Source organism: Saimiri boliviensis, chromosome 10 (genome assembly GCF_048565385.1).
Source record: "Saimiri boliviensis isolate mSaiBol1 chromosome 10, mSaiBol1.pri, whole genome shotgun sequence".
NCBI classification, from domain to species: domain Eukaryota; kingdom Metazoa; phylum Chordata; class Mammalia; order Primates; family Cebidae; genus Saimiri; species Saimiri boliviensis.
In genome coordinates, this window is record NC_133458.1 from 73,567,370 (window position 1) to 73,587,039 (window position 19,670).

At 37.9% G+C, this 19,670-nt stretch overlaps 1 long non-coding RNA gene across 1 annotated transcript in view; it reads right to left on the reverse strand.

Annotated features, from left to right (window-relative positions):
- Positions 1-19,670, reverse strand: part of LOC141580095 (uncharacterized) — a 109,943-nt gene that overhangs the window by 40,579 nt on the left and 49,694 nt on the right. The window contains exon 2 of the long non-coding RNA XR_012512131.1: positions 15,397-15,541. This is a non-coding gene — a long non-coding RNA (uncharacterized LOC141580095). The remainder of the gene's footprint in view (positions 1-15,396; positions 15,542-19,670) is intronic.

Consider the following 19,670-nt stretch of genomic DNA (forward strand, 5'->3'; position numbering starts at 1 on the left):
TTACAAATCATACCCTTTTTGAAACTCTAGGGAAATAACCCAAATTCAAATCCCAAGAGAGGCCAGGCAAGCTGCGACAATTAATCAAGAAAGCCACATTAAGATAAAAACATTGGCTTAACATGCTAAGTCCTGCAGGGAACTGGAGAGCATGTACCCTATAGCAATAGGGCAGCCCCTTGGCCCTATGAGGGACTGCTCATCAGGCCTAAAAAACAAAATGTCCAGTGTTTCAAGGGATACTGGAAATGCAGATTTTTTTGAGATACCTCTCAATTCTTAACTGTTAGCAACTATTTTTTAAAAATATTATAAACACCGGTAACAAAAACAAAATGAAACTTTGGGCCAATTTAGTCTAAAGGCTGTGGATGAGTCCCCCTGGATTTCATGGTTGAATTTTCTTAGTTTTCTTTGGGAACCTTTGGTTTTTGCTGCTGGTGGTTCTTTGTGAGCCACCCTCCCTCTGCCTACTCAGGTGTTCATCCCCAGCCCATGAGTCTTTTCTTACTACACAGTCTTTCTGAGTGACATCCTAAGTCTGTATCTCACACTTTTACATGTGCCTTTGTTTCTGACTTCCATTTCCAATTCCTGCTATAGCTGGAAATCTTACAAACACTTCAAAGTCCACACCAGCCCTCCTACCACCCCCGACCTCTACCCTTTGGTAAGCCTACACCTACACATAATTTAAGACTCAGCTTCCCTGAAACCAAGCTGCCCTCTTCTCCATTTTTCTCTCAGGATTGGGATACCTCTTCCATATCTTCAGAATATTTTTATAACTATACGTTCTACAAAGTATCATAATGATCTGTCTTGGTATCTGTTTTACCCACCTACAGTGTGACATGTCAATGAGCAGGGGCTGTGTCTCATTAATCTTTGTATTCCCAGCTTCTAGTATAGTGCTGGCATGTAGTAGGTTCCTATTAAATGCCTGGAAAATTAATAAACAAACAAATAAGAGAAAAATGCACCAAAAAACAAAATTGTCATATGTTTACAGAACACATTTCCTAGTGTTATTTTTACTTATGGCCTCTGTTACATAGTTAGTATTATAGTTGACATAAAATTTTGGTATTTTATCAGAAAAAAGTATTTTAATTGTTATTTTTTAAATTACACACACAAAAAAACTTAGACTAGTGAAGTGCAGTAGCAAGAAGGCAGGGAAGAGTGGAACAAGTTCAATCCGTTACTATGAACAATCAGATGAGATAACTCACTACCTTCAGACCAGCCTTAATTGTTATTTTGTAAAGCATTTATTTGCATGGTAAAATAAAACTTTATTACATTCAGCAATAAAAAATATAAAACTGAATGATGGAAGTCAATTAATAAGGTAGCATTTGCCAAATAAATATACAAAACATAATGACATTTATTAAGTGAGAGATTTACTAGGACAATTTTCTAGCATAAAAGTGGGAAAATTAGGGCTGTTTTGAAATTATTTATTTTTATTTTATTTTATTTATTTATTTATTTTTGAGACAAGGTCTCACTTTGTAGCTCAGCCTGAAGTGCAATGGCACAATCATGGCTCACTGTGTTTCCCCAGTTCAAGCCATCCTCCGGCCTCAGCGTCCTGAGTGGCTGGGACCACAGGCAGCCACGTCCTGCTAGTATTTCTTTTGTATTGTTTATAGAGATGGGGTTTCACCATGTTGCCCAGGCTGATCTAGAAGTCCTGGGCTCAAGTGATCCACTCACCTCCCAGAGTGCTGTCATTACAGGAATGAGCCAACTTGCCCAGCCAAAAACTTTTTTTTTTAAATTTATTTTACTTTTGGTGCATACTATATCTGGCATTTCTCCCCATGTTATTATTCCTTCCTACCCTCCCCACCCTCCCCACTCCCGGCTGTCTCTCCACTAGAAAACTCTTAAAATCTTATGTGGGAGCCGGCCGTGGCGGCTCACGCCTGTAATCCCAGCACTTTGGGAGGCCGAGGTGGGTGGATCACGAGGTCAAGAGATCAAGACCATCCTAGCCAACATGGTGAAACCCCGTCTCTACTAAAAACACACACACAAAAAAAATCAGCTGGGCGTGGTGGCGTGCGCCTGTAGTCCCAGCTACTCGGGAGGCTAAGGCAGGAGAATTGCTTGAACCCGGGAGGCAGAGGTTGCAGTGAGCCAAGGTCGCACCGCTGCACTCCAGCCTGGCGCCTGGTGACAGAGTGAGACTCTGTCTAAAAAAAATAAAAAATAAAAATAAAAAAAATAAAAAAATAAAAAAAAAATTATGTGAAATGAAAGCGAACAATGAAACAATGAAAGTGGAAGTTTCTCTCAAGGAAATGTAGAAGTCAACCATTCCAGCTTTCTAAGGTACTGGTAATACTCTTTCATCTGTTTGCATAATGCTAAGACTCCTGTGAACTGTGTCTCTGGGATAAGTCTGTGAGGGACAGGCAGGTGTTCATGTTGAATTAACATCAGTTTAATTTTCGCTCATGTCTCTCTGGGCCTCATTCCAGCATTAGGACTTTCCGAAAAAAACATTGAGATAAAGCTCTCTTTTTATACCAATAGGTGGCAGCATTGCTTTGAAACAAATGACAGCAACGACGTGGTACAGTGCCATTTTAAGAAACTTGTGGCCGGGGGCGGTGGCTCAAGCCTGTAATCCCAGCACTTTGGGAGGCCGAGGTGGGTGGATCACGAGGTCAAGAGATCGAGACCATCCAGGTCAACATGGTGAAACCCCATCTCTACTAAAAATACAAAAAATTAGTTGGGCATGGTGGTGCGTGCCTGTAATCCCAGCTACTCGGGAAGCTGAGGCAGGAGAATTGCCTGAACCCAGGAGGCGGAGGTTGCAGTGAGCCGAGATCGTGCCATTGCACTCCAGCCTGGGTAACAAGAGCGAAACTCCGTCTCAAAAAAAAAGAAAAGAAAAGAAACTTGTAGATCCATGTTGCATTTCTAAACTCTACACTTTTTTTTTTTTTTTTTTTTTTTTTGAGACGGAGTCTCCTCGCTCTGTCCCGAGGCTGCAGTGCAGTGGCGCGATCTCGGCTTTCACAACTGCAGCCTCCCAGGTTCAAGCAATTCTCCTGCCTCAGCCTCCCGAGGCATGCACCACCACCCCTGGCTAATTTTTTTATATTTTAGTAGAGACGGGGTTTCATCGTATTGCCCAGGTTGGTCTAGAACATACTGCGCTTTGCCTCGACTTCCCAAGTGCTAGGATTACAGGCATGAGCCACGGTGCCCAGCCGTTTTGTTTTGGTTTTGTTTTGCTTTGTTTCGTTTTATTTTGTTTTGTTTCAGACTGGTGGCTTTGTTGCCCAGGCTGGAGTGCAGTGGTGTGATCACGGCTCACTGCAGCTTCGACTTTCTAGGCTCAAGCGATCCTTCCACCTCAGCCTCCCAAGTGTCTAGGCCCACAGGTACACACCACCACACCTGGCTTCTAGGCTTCAACATGCCTCCAAAAATGACAATGGAATAGCCACATGCTGTGGTGTGAGCCAGTAGTCCCAGCTACTTGGGGGCTGAGGTGAGAGGATCCCTGGAGCCCCAGAAAGTTGAGGCTCCTGTTAGCTGATTGTGCCACTGGGCGACAGAGCCAAAACCTCTCTCCAAAAAGAGAAAAAAAAAAAGTGGAATAAACAAAGCACGAACATGGTATTTGAAGAAAATTTAAAAAGGACTCACCAATATCACCCCTTCATTCAGAGCTTTGCCTTTGGAAGAAACACACACTCATTTCTCTTCACCTAGGAAGGTTTCTTTCCTATCAAGTAAACCTAGAGTGATGATTAATGCAGGAAAATAGGCCCCATGTTGCAAATGATGAGTTTGCTTCTCTGAGAACCTCCAGACTGGGTTACATTCAATTCACTAATCTACTCTCCAGTCTGGCAAAAATTTATTGTGAAATGTCTTCACAAAAATTTATGGTGAAAATGTACTTCAATGTACGTTTATATTTACATTGATTGTTGGGATAGGACTGGAATCAGGGATCACAATTTGATCCTAATTTGTTGATGCTCCCTTAATTTTTAAAATTTATGCATGTACATGCACTCATGTAACCATCACACTGATTAAAATATAGAATATTTCTAGTACCTAAGAAGGTCCCCTATGCTCTCTTAATTTTTAAAATCAGGAAAAAAAATATTTCTCAATTTGTGTGTTTAAAACAAAAACAATCAAATAGAAAACGTGAAGTAGAAGGGGATGTGAAAAGAAAATAAATCTTGAAGCCCCCAAATCACTAAGCTAAAGGGAAAAGTCAAGCTGGGAACTGCTTAGAGCCAACTTGCCTTCCATTCTGTTCAAAGTCATTCCTCTGCTCACTGAGATAATGCCTGTCTGATTGCCTCCTTTGGAAAGACTGATCAGAAACTCCAAAGAATGCAACCCTCCCTCTCTCACCTATCTGTGACCTGGAAGCCCCCTCCCTGCTTCTAGTCTTCCTGCAGTTGTCCACCTTTTCCAAGACTGAACCAACGTACTTCTCACATACACTGATTGAAGTCTCAAATCTCTCTAAAATGTTTAAAACTAAGCTGTGCTCCATCACTTGAGCACATGTGATGCCCAAAGCTTCCTAAGGCTGTGTCACAGACATATCCTCAACCTAGGTAAAATAAACTTTCTACTCAAATTTTCGGAGTTCACATTTTGGTAACCATGGAAGGATTCTGAGTGGAGATGCCCCTGACCTTTGACACATCTCCTATCAGTGGTTGGTACCAACATTAGCTAACTTTATAGCTCAAACCAAGAGAACAATTTGCTAAGGTCTGAAAGCGCTCCTTCCAGAGAATCCCTGATTTCCCAAAATTTGGTCATGATCTAAAGTTTATTTTGCTGTATAATTCCTTTTTTTTTTTTTTTTTTTTTTTTGAGTTTTACTTTTCCAACACAAGAAAGCCAAGTTTTCCTGCTTCCATGATGTTGGAAGGCAGGTAACTCCTTTATGGAGGTTGAACTCACTTACAATAGGGAAAATGAGTTTGGGTTTTTTTTGTTGTTTTTTCCTGCTTCTAGGATGGTAGAGAGCAGTCTGCAGCCTGAGACCGATCACGAGGTAAGAAACTGGTTTGGGATTCTGTCTTGCAAACTCCTTTTAAATGACTAAAGTTAGAATTTAACAACCAGCCGATGTTAATTTCTGCCTACACTTAGAGCGCTCAGAAATCGTGTATTTCTGTGTGATCATTGTTAGTTCAGCAGCATTTTGTCTTAGATAAAATATGGTAATAAGATTTTAAAAAATTTTTTTAAAGGAGCTCAATGTTAAAAATCAACTTAATTAAAAGGCCATCCAAGGTATGTGTGTGTGCATGTACCTGTTTTCGTATTTGAAAGGCCTGTTTGTTTTTGCTTTTTGTTCGTTTTTCCCTTCTAAGACCTTGTCTTTTTTTTTTTTTTTTTTTTTTGAGTACAAGTGTTTTTTTTCTTTTTCTTCTCAGTTGACTGAATTCTGTTTTCACCTGATTTTTTTTCTTGTTTTTACTATAATAGTTATTGCAACAGAGGCTGCTTTTAAGTTTATAAGAAAGAGTATAGTTTAATTTTGTTTCATTTGGCTCAAAGAAAAATGAAACCTTCCACTAGCACCACCAGACCCTTTCTCTCTGTACCTTATGATATGAATTTTGCTATTCGATTTTCACCTGAGTTGTTTCCTTTAATGTGCAAACAAGGCTATTTAGCTGACAACTGCCTAGGGTTGTGAAACAGACTATTAAGAATCTGAAAGTGTGAGATAGGAAGAAAAAAGAGCAAAGTCTTTATAAATCTATAAAAGGTACTTCCATCGGCATGCCTATATATCTTTATATTTATGTGTTGTGTACAAAATGTTTCACTACTAAAAATATATAAAAGAGCTCTAATTAATTGAGTTAAAGAAAAATAAAAGCTCTTAAATACTAAAAAAGACTAATCAAACCCTTGTTCAGGTTTATGTATCTTAAATATAATCTTTAATAAATAAGCTAGCTTTAAGATTATTAAGTAATATTAGAAATGTCTTAAAAATTGCCACCATACATTTTTTATTTTGCATTTATTAATCAAGCAATTCCATACTTATCTCTGCCAAATACTATAATGTGTCAAAATTTGGCATAGGGGTTACAAAACTATAAACCCAGTCCAAAACAGAATGATTTTAGGTTGTGTAATTTTTAATAAGTAAGACATTGATATCGGTTTAATGAAAATAGCTGCATCTTGAATTTAGTAAGATTACCATAACTTCTAATCCTGTGGCTTTATGCAGTCTAGTCCACAGGCAATAAGGACATTTGTTTTGGGAAAGGACTGTTAATCATTTTGTTTTCAAGGTAAACTATAAACTAAGTTCCTCCCAAAGTTAGTTTGGACTATGCCCAGGAATGAACAAGGAGAGCTTGAAGATTAAGAGCAAGATGGAGTACATTAGGTCAAATCGTATTTTCACTGTCTCAGTTATATATAATTTTGCAATTTCAGTTTCATAACTTTAAATTCATGACTATCACAGTTTTCATAGATAGTCTAGGCAGACAATTAAAATAAAATAGGTAAATGTAATGGGATAAATACTTGCAGACAAACTGGTCATAATATCATAATTTAGAATATAAAATTGTATATTAAATTAAATATATTTCATTATTTGGGTATTTTCCAATAAATATATATAGTAGGAAAACATTCTTGTAAAAAAAAAAAGTGGTTTTGTTTTTTAAAAAGAAAAGGTGAAAAATTTTTGTCTGATTAAAAGCTTATTTAAAGATTGTATATAAAATCAGGTAAAAACCAGGAAATAAAAAGAGACGTAAAGAAAGTTATAAAATTAAAGAGGTATTTTTGTGTGTGGGTGGTAAGAAAGCTTAAAAAGAAATAACTTTATATGAGAAAGAATCTTATACGGTTTTAGTCCTAAAATAAAATGACTGGTTGTTTAAAAAGGAAAGATGTTCAGGACAGATCAGAAAGTCCAAATACTATGATTAAGTTTCAGTTTGCTTAAGGGAAAAAACTGAGATTAAAAAAATTTTTTAATTAAGGTTATTACATTCATGTATCTTCCTGTATGTGCTTTTAAAGTCCTTGTGACATTGAGTTACAGGGCTTTGACTCCCTAGATCTAAAAAGGACACAAAGTCTGCTAAATCTTAACTGGCAGCAATTAAAGCCTCATCTTCAGGCCCTATAGAAGATGCCAAACAAAATAAACTCCATTTCTGTGACACAGGGCAAGAAACTAAAGCTATTTCAAATCCTCAAGGCCCGGGGACTATCTCTGAAGAGGTGGGCATGCAATATTGTAAGGGCCAATTTTGAAAGATAAAATAAGTTCAGTTTCTTTAAAAATCAATCATTAATGTCAAAAGCACACTGATGCAAGACCAGCACATGGGCCCCTGTGTCAGATTAACAAGATTTTCTTGAAGCATTAACCAAATCCTTAGTAAAAGTTATAAAGGTTATAAAATGCTATGGAACCTATATCTTATGGTCAAGATTAAAACTTTATAGATTGTGTAAAATTTTATAGATTTTATAGATTTTGAAAAACAAATTTAATTGGCTTCATGCTGTTTATATTAGGGCTTATTGTTTGGAAAATTAAGTCTTCTCTCTCAAAAAATAAAGGTTCTTGCCTTTTTAAAAAATCCATGAGTTTTCACTCTGGTTAAATGAATGACTTATTTTACAATGAACTGTGATCGTATTTTGTGATATCAAGTGCTTAAAACCTTTGATATTTGACAAACTTTCCAAAATCAAATTATAAAATCATGTCTTTTTCTGACCTAATTAATCCTTTAATATATTAAGTTTCCTAAAGTTCAAAAAAAACATAATTTGGCTTATTCCTAAAGTCCAAAAAATAATGTAATTTGGCTTCCTGTATTATTTGGTACACAAATTATACAGGAAGCACTGTCAAATATGAAATGGTATTGATTTTTGGGGGCCTGTATTTGTAATATATGTTAGTAGTATGTGTTCCAAAATTATGAAAAACTCCTATAATTCTGATATAACTTAGTGTACATTATCAGTAATAATCATAATTGTTATGTTAAAATTATTTTGTGCCACAGAGGTAACAAATGTCCTTTTTAATTGTGTTTTTGACTATGGCTCTCCTAAAATTTTTGTCATCATGGACAATTGTTGTCTTGAAAGCAGGTTTCTGATAACTTTAGAGATTGTGACATCAGAATAGAGGAAAATCTTTCAGAACTTATAGAAAGCTATAAAATATTCATGAATATAAAGCACAACAGGAATTAACTACATGGACTGAACTAATCTTTTCGACTTTTTGCTTAAAATGTTGCCGATCCTTTGTTTTGTTTTTCAGAGTCTTAAAACTTTTCTTTTGAGCTATTGGCAGCTTTTAACAATTTAGTATACTCCCATGAACAAAATTTGGAGCATCGTTGTTTCTCTTTACCTAATTTCTCTGGAATTTGGAAAATATTTGTAAGTATTCTTAAATTATGGCAATACAGTTATTTGCATAAGTGCAATAAGAATCTGTTTTCATTAACAACAGACCACAATTGGAGAAACTGATTATTTTACCAAGGCTTTGACTGGAATGGTGTGCTTTTAAGGAATCAAATTTGACTTATGGAGTCAATAAAGCCCTTAAAAAAACTGTCCTCATATTTTGTGCACACAGTCCCTGTACAGGGTTTCTGATCTGTGATAAGTAAAGAATGTCACTTCTATCAGACATGGAAGCCCCCAGTTTATTTTAAAACCTCAAGAGGAGAGAAAATTCACACAACTCATAGATATTTGTTGGCACAAATCCATGGCTGGGCTCGGCTTTAAAAAAATCTCATCTGGGATTCCTTCTATGGAACAAAGTTCCATCAAAGCCAATTTAAAGCCTTTGTAAAAAATATTCTTTCTGCACTGTATACAAGTAATTAGGCCAAGTATAATAAAGCAAACCAGTCCTGCCATGATTTGTCTTTAGCAAAAATGGGAAACTGGATAGAGAAAAATTATGTTTCAAAAACAACAGTACACCTGTTTTTAGATTCTAGTCTTGCCTAACGTTTTTCAGTTTTTATTATTTCTACAGTTTAGGTTAAATTCTAACTTTTTCTTGACTACAAGTCTTCAAAATAATGTTTCCAATTTTTTTCTCTTTTTTTCCTTCTTTTTTTTTTTCTTTCTATTTTTCCTATTTGGGAGTCACTGAAAACTAAGCTGTGCTTTCTTAAAGCCCTGCAAACTGAAACAACACAACTAAAAGTTCAGAAGAAAATAACAGCCACCTATTTGTATACGTAAGCCACTTTCATACCTGCCTACTGATGTATATAGACTTCAGAGTAGTGGGGCCTATATTGATTTTTCCAGGAGTGTCCTTTTGTTTGCTGTTTTTCTACTTTCCTCTGCCACTATTTGCTCTTCACAGGACATGAGACTTCACAACCTGCTAAAAATGAGCTTTCAGGACCTACCGTCCTAGGAATAAATCATCCTGGCCATGAAAGATCAGATGAAACCTGAGACCAGAGGCTCATTTTCTTGCTGTCTCCAAAAGATTTTAAAGAAGAAGGTGGGCGGGGGAATGTGAAAGGAAAATAAATCTTGAGGCACCCAGATCACTAAGCTGAAGGGAAAAAGTCAAGCTGGGAACTGTTTAGAGCAAACCTGCCTCCTATTCTATTCAAAGTCACCCCTCTGCTCACTGAGATAGATGCATATTCTGATTGCCTCTTTTGGAAAGACTAAGCAGAAACTCAAAAGAATGCAACCCTCCTGTCTCACCTGTCTTCTTACATATATTGACTGCACTTCTTACATATATTGATTGATGTCTCATGTCTCCCTAACATGTGTAAAACTAAGCTGTACCCCAACCACCTTGGACACATGTTGTCAAGACTTCCTGAAGCTGTGTCATGCGCACATCCTCAGCCTTAGCAAAATAAACTTTTCAAATTAACTGAGACCTGTCTCAAATTTTGGGGGTTCACAGGAATAAAGACAACCCTCCTTTATATGTTGCTCTGAGTCTCTGCATTGCCTGGATGGGGACTCTGGGATAGAAGCTTTTAGAAGGGTCTACTAAACCCATGAGCCATTCCCTTCTCTAGGAATGGCTCCCCAGTTCATGGCTTGGGCTTCTAGGAATCATACTGGTAGTCCGTAACTCCCTACCCATCTGGATATAGTTAATTGGAAAATTTGACCCAGTATGAGCTAATCATTTTTCCTTTCAGGAATGTGGAATCCAGACCAAAGGAAAGTCAGTCAGTCAGTCTCTTTTCATGGCTGTAGGTGCAATTTGTATGCTTGAGAGCTGTGAAGATGCTGTATTCTGTCACAAGGGCAGATCAGCAGAGAAATCTAAAGCAGGAGGAAAATAGTAACATGGACACAAAGCAGAAATGGAGAGATCAAAGATGGAAAGAGAATATATCCCAGATTCATAATGGCTTTCCAGACCTTACTGTGTGGTCATATCTACATATGCATACCCTATGACCCAACAACTTTACTCTTACCTCTGTGCACAACAAAATGCATACATAATTTTACCAAAAGACATACACCAGACTGTTAAAGGTAGCAAAAGGTTCATTGACAGATGCCTAACTAGATTGTGATAGTATTCACACAGTGGAATATTATACCACCACAAGAATAAATTATTCACAGGTAACTATAACAATATGAATTTCATAGGCATAATATTAGGAGAAAGAAGCTAAATGCAAAAGAGTGCACATGTTATAATTCCACTTTTATAAAGTTCAAAATTAATCTATACCCCAAAGTGTGAATCACAGTTATGCTTAGGTGGGGTAGTGACTGGAGAAAGGGTTTCTGGGGTGCTACTAGTGTTCTACTTCTTGATTATATAGGGATTAAAGGCATGAGCCACCTCACCCTCAAATCTCACCCAGTCAGAAATCACATTTCAATTAGGCCCTCAAAGATAGGCAAGTCTTCCTAGGTAGAGAAGGAGAATAAGCATTCTAGAAAAAAAGGAATGGTAGAATGGCACAAAAGCAAAAGCATAGAGGTTTGAAAAATTAGGGAGCATTTGGAAAATGACTAAATTAGCCAAAGAGTAAGGTTGGTAGAAAAAAGTAGGAGAAAAGTTTCAAAACGTGTCTAAAGCATTTGGTCTTTATTCTCTGGGCAACAAGGAGCTAGTGAAGTGTTTTGTTCTATTTTATTTGAAGTGGAAAACAAAATGATCAGATGTACACTTTGGGAAGATCAATATGCAGGAGATAGTGGAGGAAGAAGAGCCTAGAGATTGGGTAGGGTAGTACACAAAGAACATATAAGACCCTTTGTGACCTGCCCCAGACTGTCACTTAGTACTCCCATTTTTCTAAGACATAGTTTAATTATTTTTTCTATCTCTTCTCTTTTTCCTCCTTTTTCCCACTTCCTACTTAGCTCTTTAGAAATGCAATTATAGCCTTTATCTCCTCTTTAGCAGATACTCCTTACGGGGCAAGTTCATCTAACTGTGTGCTTTGAAGCTCCAGAATGGAACTCACACGCACCAGGAGGTTGCCTCCAGAGGTAACAGTCAATTTACAATCCAAAGTATACCCGCTAGAGTTTTTGGCCACCTTTACATCTCATTTCTGCCCATGAAGACACCAACTTGACTGTCTGATAGATAAGGCACCAAGATAGCGCATGAACCCCCTAGCTGTTTGCTTTCTCCTTTGACTTTTAAAAGTGCCCACTTTCTGCTCCAAAGATGAAGCAGTACACTTAAGGCTGGAAGCCTATACTTCTCCTAAGCCAGCTTTGGAATAAAAAGTCACTTTCTTTATACCAGGCTTCATTCTTGTTAATTGGACTCTGCAAGTGGCAAACAAATAAACCTGAACTTCAGTTACATGCCTGCCCACACATCTCTTCAGCCTCGTTCCTCACCCAACCCTACCCAGCTGCAAGCCTGTCATCCAATCACTTGCCGTTCCTTGAACAAACCAAGCCCTGCTGGCTTTGCACATGAGGCTCATCCCCGCAGAAGACCCTTCCTCTGCTCCTTTACTAGGCTTAAGCTGGAAGAGAGACAACTTCCTTCCCTCTAGCACTCTGGAGAGCTTTCCCATAACATAAAGCAAAGCCGGCAAGTGCCAAACTTGTCTTCAGGATTCTTAGGACCAAAGAGTGAGTATATAAACCAAATAAGGATACATAAGAGACAATTAGCTTGTATTCCCAAATTGTGTGAAAACTGTGAAGGAAAACAGATCTGCTACTAATTTTTAACATATTAATTCACAAACAACAAAATTTCATTTTGTAGTCACTCATGAGCCTTTCTTCACTTTCAGTAGTCTAACCATGGTCTCTGTAACCACAGAAACATGTAGCTGTTTCTGTAATTAAAAAACACCAGCAGTCACCTCAAAAGATAACCACAGACCCAATTTTGTTTTGGTGTACAACACTAACATGCCTCCTCTTTCCCACACTAACAATCAGAAAGATTCTCCTTGGCTATTGCCAAGAAATTAGAAATGGGATATCGCATCATTTGAGTCATTTTTTACAGCTCAGGTTGTTCAGTGCATGAAGAAAATGTATAAGAGCAGAAGAGAATTATCTTGATGTTTCCTAAGGTTCAAAAGGAAACAGGAAAACTGAAGTAATCCACAATCTTTCAAGCCATCTATACAATACACACCATTAAGCATTGTTAAGCGCAGTCTTCTACGAAGCAAATATTGGCCCACGTAACACACCTGCATGGCAGTGGTAAAGGAGAACAAATATTTGTAGTGAGGTTTCAATGCCAGAAACTAGCCCGGATAAAGAGGCAGAAAGGAAACCGGCTAATGCCTCTTGCCTTGCTGGGGATACCTATTCCCAGTCCTCCATCCGGCTTATTACTAGTTGTCTTTCAGAATTTATCTGCCATAGGTCATCTCTTATGAGAAGCCACACTGGACCCTGCCTAGGTTGAGGAGGGCTTTGCTGGGGTTCCAGGGCACTCTATGTTTTACACTAAGCACAGCTGTTGCTACTGTGAAGTGAGGAAAGATTTCCTGGTCAGCTCCCACTCCGACTTGGAGTATCTTCAGGTCAGATGCTGTATCTTGTTCCTCTCTGCCTCCCATGCCTATCAAGGGCTTCACACATTAGGGCTCGCCTCGGCCTCCCAAAGTGCTGGGATTACAGGCGTGAGCCATCGCACCTGGCCTACTCTTTACCTTTCTTATATCCTCAAGTTTATCAAGCTCTCAATGATAAACCAGGCCAGTCCACTCCAGTCTTTGCCCAAACAGCTCCTATCTGGAGTCCTCAATCCTCCTGCTCCACTGTAGGCTATTGCTCTTCATGCTCCTGTCAGCAAATGTCCTGAGGCCTCACTGCCCTGCTCCCCTGGGGTAGAGGAACTGCTCCAGCATCCCCCGCCTTTCTCTTTCTTAAATTATTCTGTCATTGCTGAAATCCATCCTCAAGGAACATTTTTTTAAGGGTATATTGGAGATAAAATTTCTAATACTTAATATTTGAAATGCCTTTTTCCTCCTATTGATTGTTTGTTAGCCAAACAATAGAATAGCATAGCAACCTGTATTTTAAATTACTGTATAAATTACTATTTAAAACAGTAGCATAGCAACCTGTATTTTAAATTATTTTTCCCAGAACTTTGAAAGCCTTGCTTCATATTTTTCTTAGCATTTCATGACGTCGATAAGAAGTTTGATGCTGGTAATTAAGTCTTCTGTTCTCTCATCTCAGGTTTTAGGGTATGTGAGTTGTGTTTATGTGTATAATTACTAGGTTAAAGGAAATGTGTATATTTCACTGTTGTGGGCAGAATAATGCTCCTCCTCCTCACCCACCTCAAAGATGTCCATGTCCTAATTCCCAGAACCTGTGAATTAGCTATTTTACACAGCAAAAGAGATTTAATAGGGATTATTAAGGTTAACGATTTTGAGATGGGGAGATTAGTCTGGATTGCCTGAGTGCACACAATTTAATCACACAAGTCCTTGAAAGTGGACAACCTTTCTTGTCTGGAGCAAAGCTGAAACAAGGAGGATGAGATATGAAGCATGAGAGGACTGGATCTCCCTCTTCTGGCTTTGAAGAAAGACGATAACCATGAGCCAAAAATACAGGCAGTTTGTAAATGATAGAGCTGCTCTCAGCTAACAGCCAGCAAGACAACATGCAACTTGGATTTACATCTATCTGCAAGGAACTGAATTCTGCTTGCAACCACAATAAGCTGGAAATGGATTCTAGGGCCTGGAAATCCTAGATCCTAGGAACAGATTACAGAGTTTCCAGAAAAGAACACAACCCTGACGACCCTTTGATTTTTATCCAGTGAGACTCGTACCAGACTTCTGACCTACAGATCTTAAATTAATAAATTCGTGTGTGTCTTTAAATATGTGTTGTTTTAAGCCACCAAGTTTGTGGTAATTTGTTACAGCATCAATAGAAAACTATTTTTTTAAAAATAAATGCTGCCAAAATGTCATCCCCCAAATCTAAATTTATTTATACTTATACCAACAGGTGATGATAAAACTCTTCCTCAAAACCTGAACTGATAAGGGAAATTTTCAATATCTTAATTTTTCCAAGCTGATCCTGAAAAATATTTCATTTTTGTTTTCATTTGCAGGCCAGGTCAATTTTTTTTTTTTAAACAAGGGTGAGCGTCCTTTATATATTTGTTAAACATACTCTGTTTTATTTGAAATTAACACCATTTTTGTAAAAGTCCCTAGATTTCTAAACTTTTTTTTATTTCTAAACTTTCAAACTATTAATAGTTATAATACTATGACTATGCATACACAAATATGTCCTGTTTGATATTTGTTAAAAACTTTTAATTTAATTATTTACATCTCCTACTCTGGAAATGATTTTGCATAGCAAACCCTGTGGCAGAATCTGCTAGCTGTCTAACTGAATATCAACACTCCCCTCCTTAATACGCGCAATAAGCACATCTTGATCTTTTTATCATCATATTCCTGCCTAGAATAAAGAACTACATTTCCCAACTTTCCTTGCAGCTAGGTTTGACCAGTGAGACAGAAACGGAATTATTGAAAAGCTGCTTAAAGTTAGTTCCCACAGCTTATAAGGGCCTTTCTACACTCCACCCGACTTCAGTTCTTTTTCTCGTCTGGATTTAGACTTAAAGGATGCAGTTCCACCAGCCATCTTGGACCATGAGGTTGCCATGTACCTGGAAACCATTTAGGGCGGGCTGTGGCTACGCCTATATTCCTAACAGGCCGAGTGGTGGCTCGGCCTGTATTCCTAACACTCTGAAAAGCCGAGATGGCAGGATGGCTTGAGCCCAGGAGTTTGAGATCAGCCTGGGTAACAAAGTGAGAACCCATTTCTAAAAAAAACTAAAAACATTACCTGGACATGGTGACTTGTGCCTCTAGTCCCAGTTACTCAGGAGGCTGAGGTGGGAAGATCGCTTGAGCCAAGGAGGTCAGACTACAGTCAGCTATGATCACACGCACCACTGCATTCCAGCATGAGCAACAAAGCAAAATACTGCCTTAAAAAAAGAACAAAAGAAACCATTCGGTAGATAACAGAATGGGAAGATAAGAGCTTGTTGATCCTGGTGACTCACTGAAGTCACCAATGCACCTCAAAATTTTCTTTTATGTAGTTGAAAAACTTATGTTTTTTCAGTCTATCATTTTGTGATTTTTCTATTGCATTAGTCAAATCTAATGCTAAGACAGAATTCTCACAGTAATCTGTTATGTATTTTATCTGTTATCTTTCGATCCCTCTCCCTTTTTATTTTCCAGGTGAATGCCTTGATTTCATCTTTAAAACTTTAAAAAAAATTCTGCAATTATAATTTCATTTTCTAAGAGTTATTTCTTTTTCATAGCATAAATTTTCTTGTTTTGTGTATGCAATAGCTTTTCTTTTTTTTTTAATATATATTTTATTGCATTTTAGGTTCTGGAGTGCATGTGAAGAATATGCAGGATTGTTGCATAGGTACATACATGGCAATGTGGTTTGCTGCCTCCATCTCCATCACCTATATCTGGCATTTCTCCCCATGTTATCCCTCCCCAACTCCCTAACCCCCACTGTTCCTCCCTTAGTGCCCCCACAGACCTCAGTGTGTGATGCTCCCCTCCCTGTGTCCATGTGTTCTCATTGTTCAACACCCACCTATGAGTGAGAACATGCGGTGTTTGATTTTCTGTTCTTGTGTCAGTTTGCTGAGAATGATAGTTCCCAGGTTCATCCATGTCCCTACAAAGGACATGAACTCATCGTTTTTTATGGCTACATAGTATTCCATGGTGTATATGTGCCATATTTTCCCTGTCCACTCTATCATCGATGGGCATTTGGGTTGGTTCCAAGTGTTTGCTATTGTAAATAGTGCTGCAATGAACATATGTGTGCATGTGTCCTTATAATAGAATGATTTATGATCCTTTGGATATATACCCAGTAATGGGATTGCTGGGTCAAATGGAATTTCTATTTCTAGGTCCTTGAGGAATTGCCACACTGTCTTCCACAATGGTTGAACTAAATCACACTCCCACCAACAGTGTAAAAGTGTTCCTATTTCTCCACATCCTGTCCAGCATCTGTTGTCTCCAGAATTTTTAATGATCGCCATTCTAACTGGTGTGAGATGGTATCTCAATGTGGTTTTGATTTCATTTCTCTAATGACCAGTGATGATGAGCATTTTTTCATGTTTGTTGGCCTCATATATGTCTTCTTTTGAAAAGTGTCTGTTCATATCCTTTGCCCACTTTCGAATGGGCTTTTTTTTTTTTTCTTGTAAATCTGTTTTAGTTATTTGTAGATTTTGGATATAAGTCCTTTGTCAGATGGGTAGATTGCAAAATTTTTTTCCCATTCTGTTGGCTGCCGGTTCACTCTAATGATTGTTTCTTTTACTGTGCAGAAGCTCTGGAGTTTAGTTAGAGCCCATTTGTCTATTTTGGCTTTTGTTGTCAATGCTTTTGGTGTTTTAGTCATGAAGTTCTTGCCTATGCCTATGTCCTGAATGATTTTGCCTAGATTCTCTTCTAGGGTTTTTATGGTATTAGGTTTTATGTTTAAGTCTTTAATCCATCTGGAGTTAATTTTAGTGTAAGGTGTCAGGAAGGGGTCCACTTTCTGCTTTCTGCACATGGCTAGCCAGTTTTCCCAACACCATTTGTTAAACAGGGAATCCTTTCCCCATTGCTTGTTTTTGTAAGGTTTGTCAAAGACCGGATGGTTTTAGATGTGTGGCATTGCCTCTGAGGCCTCTGTTCTGTTCCATTGGTCTATATCTCTGTTTTGGTATGAGTACCATGCTGTTTTGATTATTGTAGCCTTGTAGTATAGTTTGAAGTCAGGTAGTGTGATGCTTCCAGCTTTGTTCATTTTGCTTAGAATTGACTTGGATATGTGGGCTCTCTTTTGGTTTCATATGAAGTTTAAGATGATTTTTTTTCCAGTTCTGTGAAGAAGGTTGTTGGTAGCTTGATGGGTATAGCATTGAATCTATAAACTACTGTGGGCAGTATAGCCATTTTCACAATATTGATTCTTCCTCACCATGACCATGGAATGTTTTCTCCATCTGTTTGTGTCCTCTCATTTCCTTGAGCAGTGGTTTGTAGTTCTCCTTGAAGAGGTCCTTTACATCCTTTGTCAGTTGTATTCCTAGGTATTTTATTCTCTTTGCAGCAATTGTGAATGGCATTTCGTTCTTGATTTGGCTCTCTTTTAGTCTGTTATTAGTGTACAGGAATGCTTGTGATTTTTGCACATTGATTTTGTATCCTGGGACTTTGCTGAAGTTGCTTATCAATTTAAGGAGATTTTGGGCTGAGACAATAGGGTCTTCTAAATATACAATTATGTCATCTGCAAATAGAGACAATTTGACTTCCTTCTTTCCTAATTGAATACCCTTTATTTCTTTTTCTTCCCTGATTGCTCTGGATAGAACTTCCAATACTATATTGAATAGGAGTAGTAAGAGAGGGCATCCTTGTATAATGCCAGATTTCAAAGAGAATGCTTCCAGTTTTTGCCCCTTCGGTATGATATTGGCTGTGGGTTTGTCATAAATAACTTTTATTATTTTGAGATACAGTCAGTTGATACCTAGTTTATTGAGAGTTTTTAGCATAAAGGGCTGCTGAATTTTGTTGAAGGCCTTCTCTGCCTCCTCTATGGAGATAATCATGTGGTTTTTGTCTTTGGTTCTGTTTATGTGGTGAATTAAGTTTACAGACTTGCGTATTTTGAACCAGCCTTGCATCCCCAGGATGAAGCCTACTTGATCGTGATGAATAAGCTTTTGATGTGCTGTTGCAATAGGTTTGCCAGTATTTTATTGAGGATTTTTGCATCTATGTTCATCACGGCTATTGGCCTGAAGTTTTCTTTTCTTGTTGAGTCTCTTCCAGGTTTTGGGATCAGGATGATGTTGGTCTCATAAAATGATTTGGGGAGGATTCCCTCTTTTTTTATTGTTTGGAATAGTTTCAGAAGGAATAGTACCAGCTCATCTTTGTAAGTCTGGTAGAATTCAGCTGTGAACCCCTCTGGACCTGGGCTTTTTTTGGTTGGTAGGCTATTAATTGCTGCTTCAGTTTCAGCCCTTGTTATTGGTCTATTCAGGGTTTCACCTTCTTCCTGGTTTAGGCTTGGGAAGGTGCAAGTGTCCAGGAATTTATCCATTTCTTCCAGGTTTACTGGTTTATGTGCATAGAGTTGTTTGTAGTAATCCCTGATGGTGGTTTATATTTCTGTGGAATCTGGGGTGATATCCCTTTATTATTTTTTATTGCCTCTATTTGATTATTCTCTCTTTTCTTTTTTATTAATCTGGCTACTGGTCTATTTTGTTGACCTTTTAAAAAAGCCAGCCCCTGGATTTATTGATTTTTTTGAAGGGTTTTTTTGTGTATCTATCTCCTTCAGTTCTGCTCTAATCTTGTTTATTTCTTGTCTTCTGCTAGCTTTTGAGTTTTTTTAATCTTGCTCCTCTAGGACTTTCAATTTTGACGATAGAGTATTGATTTTAGATCTTTCCTTGCTTCTCATGTGGGCATTTATTGCTATAAATTTTCCCCTAGACACTGCTTTAAATGTGTCCCAGAGATTCTGGTATGTTGTATCTTCATTCTCATTGGTTTTGAAGAATATCTTTATTTTTGCCTTCATTTCATTGTTTATCCAATCTACATTTAAGAGCCCATTGTTCAGTTTCCATGAAGGTGTGAGCTTCTGAGTTAGTTTCTGAATTCTGAATTCTAATTTGATTGCACTGTAGTCTGAGAGACTGCTTGTTATGATTTCCATTCTTTTGCATTTGCTGAGGAGTGATTTACTTCCAATTATGTGGTCAGTTTTAAAGTAGATGCGATGTAGTGCTGAGAAGAATGTATATTCTGTGGATTTGGGGTGAAGAGTACTGTAAATGTCTTATTAGGTTTTCTTGGTCCAGGTCTGAATTCAAGACCTGGATATCCTTGCTAATTTTCTGTCTCACTGATCTATCTAATATTGACAGTGGAGTGTTAAAGTCTCCCACTATTATTGTGTTGGAGTCTAAGTCTCTTTGTATGTCATTAAGAACTTGCTTTATGTATCTGGGTGCTCCTGTATTGGGCGTATATATATCTAGGGTCTTT